General features: G+C 48.1%; 1 pseudogene; it reads left to right on the top strand.

Moving 5' to 3' along the window:
• The first annotated feature begins 1407 nt into the window (after positions 1 to 1407).
• LOC118606558 lies at positions 1408 to 1526 on the top strand (annotated as a pseudogene).
• Positions 1527 to 7147: the final 5621 nt, after the last annotated feature.

Here is a 7147-nt window from a genome sequence, read left to right as displayed (position 1 = left end):
CCGAAGACCCCTCGCATCCCCCCACCCCAGCCTGACCCCCCTTCTAGGCTAAACCCACCCTCATGAAGGATGCCGTGTGACCTCTCCTCTTCCCAGGCATACCATCCTCCTCCCCAAGGACCTCACTGTCCCTGCCAAAATGACAGAGGAGAGAGTATGAGCGAGGCTGCCCTCACTATCCTTTTTCTAGAGTTTCTTCTTGGCAGCGGGGAGGTCTTTCTAAGAACAGTCTGGGACGGGGTCAGGCCCCTACACATGCATCTGGCCCAGAATCGTGGCAAGGCTAAGAAGTCACTGACAGGCTAGGGGGTTGAGGGAGGAGCTCAGGATAAGGGGAACAACTATCTTCAAGGATAGAAAGGTGGAGGACCATCTCGCAGCACAGAGGTTAAGATCCCAGCTCCTAAGCCAAGTGGCCTAGTTTCCAATTATGGCTCTACGATTTTGCGACTATGTGACCTCAGGCAAGTTACTTGACCTCTCTGAGCCTCTGTTTCCCCATCAGGGGGTTAATAATACCACCTCCCTCGTGGGGTTGGCCAGGGAAGTCGCTGAAATGATGGCTAACCACTGGGCGCAGTGCTTTGTGCCGTGAAGAGATGCTCGACGGACGGCAGCAGTTGTTTTTCTGTAATTCAAATTATTTCTCCCAACACCATCCAGTCGCCGTGTAAGGGGTTTTACGTCATGGTGAGCTCCCAAGGGCAGCAACTGTGTCCGATTCGTCTCTGGATCCGCTCTGCCTAACCCAGAACTTGGCCCCTCGTAGGTGCTCCAGGAATTGCTAGCTGCGTGAATAAGCGCACAGAATGAAGAAAAAATAAAACCGGGCCATATGGCTGACTCCTAATCTCAAGTTATCTTCCCAACACAGGATAATTAAAACTGATGGATGAACTGTTTAAAATACCTATTTTTTTTTTTCATGCATAGGCTTGCGGGAAAGTAAAGAACACCTGCCGAGGTCAGAAGGGACAAGAAATGCAATTCCAGGGACGTGAGCAAGCTGGCACTTTCCTGGGGGCATCTGGTCAACCCGAAGCCCGGACTCGATTAGGCTGTGTTAGGGAGACAAAGTCTGAGCCTGAGTAAGGTGGGCTATCGCATTTGCCACCCTTGCAGAAAGTGGGGCCCTCCCAACATGGACCAGGAAAATCCTGCCTTGGCTCTGGTGGGAAAGAGAAAACAGAGTAGAAATCCCCGCAGTGTGAGAATGCCTAACCACAAGCCCGCCTGCATTTGTGTTGGGGGCTGGGATGTGCTCCACTCACGCGGCCTAAGGGACCACACAGCAGGAGTCTGGCCCACCATTGGCAGTGGCACTCGGTGGAAGCATACACAAATCTTCTCTGAAGAAACACCCTCCAAACCCAGGCCTCAAAGAATGCCTGTTAAGAAACGTGGGTCATCTGCAGCCATGCCACACTGAACAAGCCCGATCCTGTCTGATCTCGGAAGCTAAGCAGGGTCGGGCCTGGTTAATACCTGGATGGGAGACCATCTAGGAAGCCCAGGTGCTGTAGGTGTGAAAAATAAAAAATAAGGGATAGTAAGCTGACAAGTTCCTTGCAATCTGTGAAGTCAACCAAGGGTCGCCTCACCTAAAAAAAAAAGAGAGAGAGAGAGAGAAAGAGAGAAAGAGAGAAAGAGAAAGAGAGAGAAAGAGAGAGAGAGAAACCTGGGTGCCCAATAAAAAAAAAAAAGTCAAAATATACGAGGAAACAAACTACAATGAGCACAAGTTAGCAGAAACATCTATAATCAGACCTGCAAAGATAGTAGATGTTGGAATCGTCAGAGAGAGACTATAAATAAATATATCAGTCTATTTAAAACAGAGGTCCCCAGCCCCTGGGCTGCAGACCGGTATCAGTCCACGGCCTGTTAAGAACCAGGCCGCGCAACAGGAGATGAGCGACAGGCAAGCAAGCCAAACTTCATCTGTATCTGCAGCCGCTCCCCAGCGCCAGCATCACCACTTGGCTCCACTTCAGATCATCAGGCATTAGATTCTCATAGGAGCACTGGTCCCTGGTGCCAAAAAGGTTGGGGACCACTGGTTTAAAATGTAAAAATAGGGACCAAAGAATAAAAAAAGAAGATGAGATTACAAAAAATTACAAGGCCGATTTGAAAAAGAATCAACTAAAATGTCCAAAAATGAAAAATGTATTTATTGTGAGAAACTTAAATAATGAGTAAAGCAGAATATAAGACACAGTTGAGAAGAGCATCAGTAAACCAGACAAAAGATAAGAAGACCTTTCCCAGAATGCAGCAGAGAGAGACAATAAAAAAAAAAAAAAGTAAGAGATTAAGAAGCATGGGGAATGAAATGAGAAGATCTAACCTGTGTCTCATCAGAGCTCCAGAAGGAGCTATCAGAATAATGGAGAGTCACATTCGAAAAGGAAATAACTAAGAGTTTTCCAGAACCGTCAAAGACTCCCATCTTGAGATTCAGAAAGCTCGGTGAAGTGCAAGCAGAATAAATAAGAAGAGACCTCCACCTAAACACGCCACGGTGAAACCGCAGAATATCACAGACAAAGAGGCAATCTTAACAGCGGCCAGAGATAAAAGAGAGATTACCTAAAAAAAAAAAAAAATGTCAAATGGACTGATGGCAGGGGTTCTCAAAGAAACTCTAGAAGCCAGGAGACAGCAGAATAACACCTTCAAAAAGCTTAGAGGAGATGAGAGAGAGGCTGTCAACTGAGAATTCTATAACCTCTGAAACTAGTTTTCAAGAATGAGAACGAAATAAAGACATTTTCAAATAAACAAAAACTGTCAGAGTATACAACCAAAGAATAAACTTTAAAAACAAAGGGAATCGAGCCCAGCAGGAAGGTCTAAGATGTAAAAAAAAAAAAAAAGAACGATGAGGAAAAAAAGAAAAAGGTGAACGTGAGTGATTTAAACAAACGTTGACCATTTAAAATGTTTAATTCGTGTGGTTAAAACAAACAAGAGAGAATCGAAACACAGGACAAACAGAGTTAAAGCATTTTAAGGTCTTGAAATTGTGTGGGCGGAGTGCAAAGACAGAAATCGTAGATGACAATTATAATCTCAATACGCGTGTGAAATTTTCTAGGGTAATTACAAGTGAATAGAAATAGCATGTATTATAGTTTCCAAATTAATGGGGACGAAAATAGAATGGGAGGGGGAGAATCTTCAATCAATTCAGTTGAAAGAAGGGAAGGGGGAAAGGGAGGAAGAGGGAGGAAGAGGGAACATTGGGACCAGAGAGAAGGGGACTTGCCCAAGGGCACGCAGCAAGTTAGAGGTCAGGCGAGGACTAAGGTGCTCTTTCCCCAAAACCGTATGCCCCCCCCCCTCAGTCCACAAGCGGATTATCGGAGCAGGAGTCCCAACCCTGCTTTCCCAGCTTCTGCTCAGGAAGCTCGTGGAGAGGTGTATGACGGGAACGCTTTGATCAATAGACGCAAAGAGTAATGATGATTGTCTCTGCGACAAAAAGCACTAGTGACTTACGATATAGGCCCCTGCCCCGTGTGTAATTCATCTGATGCTCACAATAACCCAGCGAGGTGGAGGATAGTCACATGCTCGTTCTGCACATAAGGCACCTAATAATGCCCAGAAACGTGATGTGGCGTTCCCCGGTCACCCAGCTGGGAAGTGACAACGCAGGGATTTAAACCCAGACGGTGTGGCTTTCCCGCCTCGGTCCTCATGGAGGATGGATGCTGAGCCGGGCCTACAAACATCCATGACAGGGACAGGACTGCGGAAGTGAGCAGTGCACAAAAATGATCCCAATAAGACCCCAGAGGGAAAACGATAGATACGATAGCCGTAAGAGGCATTCGGGGGTGACTGGGGTATGAGCTCGATGTGACTGGGAATTTGAATATGAGCTCGATGTTAGACGATATTGTCGCAACATTAAGTGTCTTGGTGTGACCGGGCTAGTAGGTTTATGCAGGGGGAGGGCTTTGTCCTTAGGGCACAGACGCTAAAGGAAGTGGGGAGACGCGTTAGGATGTCGGCCACTTTCAAATGTCCCCGAGAAAGACGAAAAAAAGAGCAATAGAGCCGCTAAGGCAAAATGTTAATGATAGGCAAATCTAGGTAAAGGTTAAAATGCGTTTATCGCTGTATCAGTTGTTTGTGTTAAACCGTCCCCAATCGTAAAACAATAGCTATTTACAATTTCATGCAAGCCTGCGGGTCATCAAATGGGCGTATTGATGAGTCTGTCATGGGCCTGTCTGTGGTGACCACGACCTCTCCTCCCTGAGTCTCTCACACCCCGCAGGCAGGCTGGCCTGCGAGTGCCCTCAGGGCAGCGGCAGAGGTCCAAGAGAGGAAGAGGAAAAGTCGCACTCTCCCAAGCGGCTGCTGACATCAGTCGTCCTGCCGTCCCATTGGTCAAAGCAAGCCCAGAGTCGGCGTGAGAGGACACTTCCGAGGAGACGGACACAGGGGATATCATCGATGCAGTCAACTTGCCACGATCACGTCGCTATCTCAATTTTTCAACGAATTCGAAATCTTTCCAAATAAAGAGTGAGAGGGATGTGTTAGGATTCTCCAGAGAACCAGATCTAACGGAATATGTATGTATAGAAAGAAATTTTTTATAAGGAATTGGCTCACGTGATTCTAGAGGCTGAGCTGTCCTGAGGTCTGCAAATAGGAAGCTGGGGCTCCAGGAGAGCCGATGGGGTGGCTCCAGTCCAACGGCCGCAGGTTCGAGACCCGGGAAGAGCCAATGTTTCAGTTCGAATCCGAAGGCAGGAAGCAACCAATGACTCAGCTCAAAGCAGTCAGACTGGAGAAGTTTCTACTTCCTCGCTGGAGAGTCAACGCTTTTGTTTCCATTTGGGCCTTCGCCTGATTAGATGAGGCCCACCATACTGGGGAGGCTGACCTGCTCTACGCAGTTTACTGACCCAAACGTTAATCTCAGAAACACTCTCACAGACACACCGAGAAAAATGTTTGACCAAATATCTGGGCACCCCTTGGCCCAGTCAAGTTGACATATAAAATGAACTATCATAAGGAACAACAGGAAAAAAAAAAAGGCCCATGTGATCACGTCGCTCCTCTACACAAAACTCTTTCTTATGTCCACTGAAAGGCACATTCAAGAATGTTCATTGCGGCTGTACCGGTCAAAGCCCCAAACTTGAAGCAGCCATGATGTCCATCCATAGCAGCGCAGATAAATAGATTGTGATCTATTCCTAAAGTGGAATAATAAGCAGCAATGAAAAATAATGAGCTACTGCATGCAACGGCATGGATGAACTCTACCGAGAGAGGAAAAGAAGCAAAAACTCAAAAACGTTCACACCGTGCATCTCCCATTATGTGATATTTAAGAAGACTCATCTACGACGGTTACCTTGAGGAGCGTCTATTGGAAAAGGGGGACTTCCTGGAGTGCTATGAGTGTCCTATGCCTTGATCTGGGTGGTAGGTACACGGATATGTACAAGTGAAATGTGTATTCAATTGTACACTCAAGCACTTCGTAAGTTATAGCTCAAAACACTCTAAACACACCAACTGGTAGAGCTTGGTTTCTCGCTGCTCTCTGAATAAGATCCAGACTCAGTAACACTCAATTCAGTTTAACTTAACTGCGCACACGTTTGTTCTTTTCTCTCCAAAGCGCTGGGTGCAGCCAGCATGGCGGCCTTCTTGCCTCTCCCTGCCCAGTGGAGCCGCTTGGCAGGTGTGCATGGGAGCCACATGCAGACCTCAGGGGTACCCGGGCATTAGATGGGCTGTGGGGTGGCATCCGCGGTCCCCTTCCGGGCCCACTTGGTGACTGCGCAATCGCTCCGTCTTGCAGGGGTGACCACCTCCCCCCCCCCCACTCCCACCCAGACTCCTGGCAGCCGAGCCCACCCCTCACCGCTGCACACTTTACAGCCATTGTCAAACGTAATGATTCTTACTCTGGAGAGAAATTGGGTTCATTTTGTGTTTTATTGCCTCAAAAAGGACATTTTTTTTTTTACCTTCCCACAGTCCACGGCCAGCAAGAATAGGACGATAAATCTCAGCCAAGTTTCCCACTGAGATACACGGTCCAGCAAGGAGACCACTGCGTTCCAGACGGGGAGGATAAATAAGTAGTTGTGCCCACTTAGCTGCACCACATGGTGCCCTGTCCCCAACACCACCTGGCAGCCTCCGGGCTAAACACGGAATAGGGGAGGGGCTGTGGCTCCAGACCCCAAAGGAAGAGCCAGGTGGTAAGAAGAAAGGCCTGAGCATCTTTACTCGCCTCTCCTCCGGCCATTGCATCTTCATGCAGAAAAAGCCTTCTTGCCCCAAGAGAGAACTCAGATGGTTTATCAAGCACCGTGGGCCAGCCACGTGCCTTATCGCGTTCAGTTTTCAGCAGCCCTCTGCTGTAGATGTGTGTATTACTTTACAGATGAGGGCCTGAGGTTCACGGAGGTTAGACATGCCGCTGGTGAACACGGATCTTTGGGGAACCCAACCAATTGCTCCTGACTGTGGCTTCCCCTCCAGTCTGGCTCGAGAGGCCAGAGAGATTTTCAGGCCAATGTCTCCAGGAGTCCAGGGCCACTGCTGGGGCAGCCTCCTCTGCCGAAGGCTGGCTGCGAGCGTTGTCTTGCGTGGTCACTGTAGTCACTGGGACAGACATGTTTGTGTCCCCAGAGAGGCTGCTGTCCTGCACAGGGTCACACGCTTAAAGAATCAGGACTAGAGCTCAGGCCCCATGATTCCCGACCTGATGTCTGCCTACCTTTTTTCCCCCAAGTTTTTTATTGTGGTAAAATGCACATAACATAAAGCTTACCCTAACGGAAAATTTACCATCTTAGCCATTTTTAAAGACATTCGTAATGTTGTGCAGCCATCACGGCTACCCATCTCCAGAACTCTTCTTCTGGTAAAACTGAAACTCTGTCCCTACAAAGTACCAACTCCCCCTTCTCCCCACTCTCAGCCCCTGGCAGCCACCAGTCTACTTCTATCTCTATGACTTTGACTCCCCGAGGTACCTCGTATAAGTGGAATCAGACCGTATTTGTCTTTTTGCGACTGGCTCATTTCGCTTAGCGTGATAATGTCCTCGAGGTCCATCCACACCATAGCACGTGTTGGCATGCCCTCCTTTTCAAGG

Source organism: Rousettus aegyptiacus, unplaced genomic scaffold, assembly GCF_014176215.1.
Source record: "Rousettus aegyptiacus isolate mRouAeg1 unplaced genomic scaffold, mRouAeg1.p scaffold_m13_p_1, whole genome shotgun sequence".
NCBI lineage: Eukaryota > Metazoa > Chordata > Mammalia > Chiroptera > Pteropodidae > Rousettus > Rousettus aegyptiacus.
Note: the sequence above shows the minus strand (reverse complement) of the source record. Positions and strands in the feature narration are given on the sequence as shown.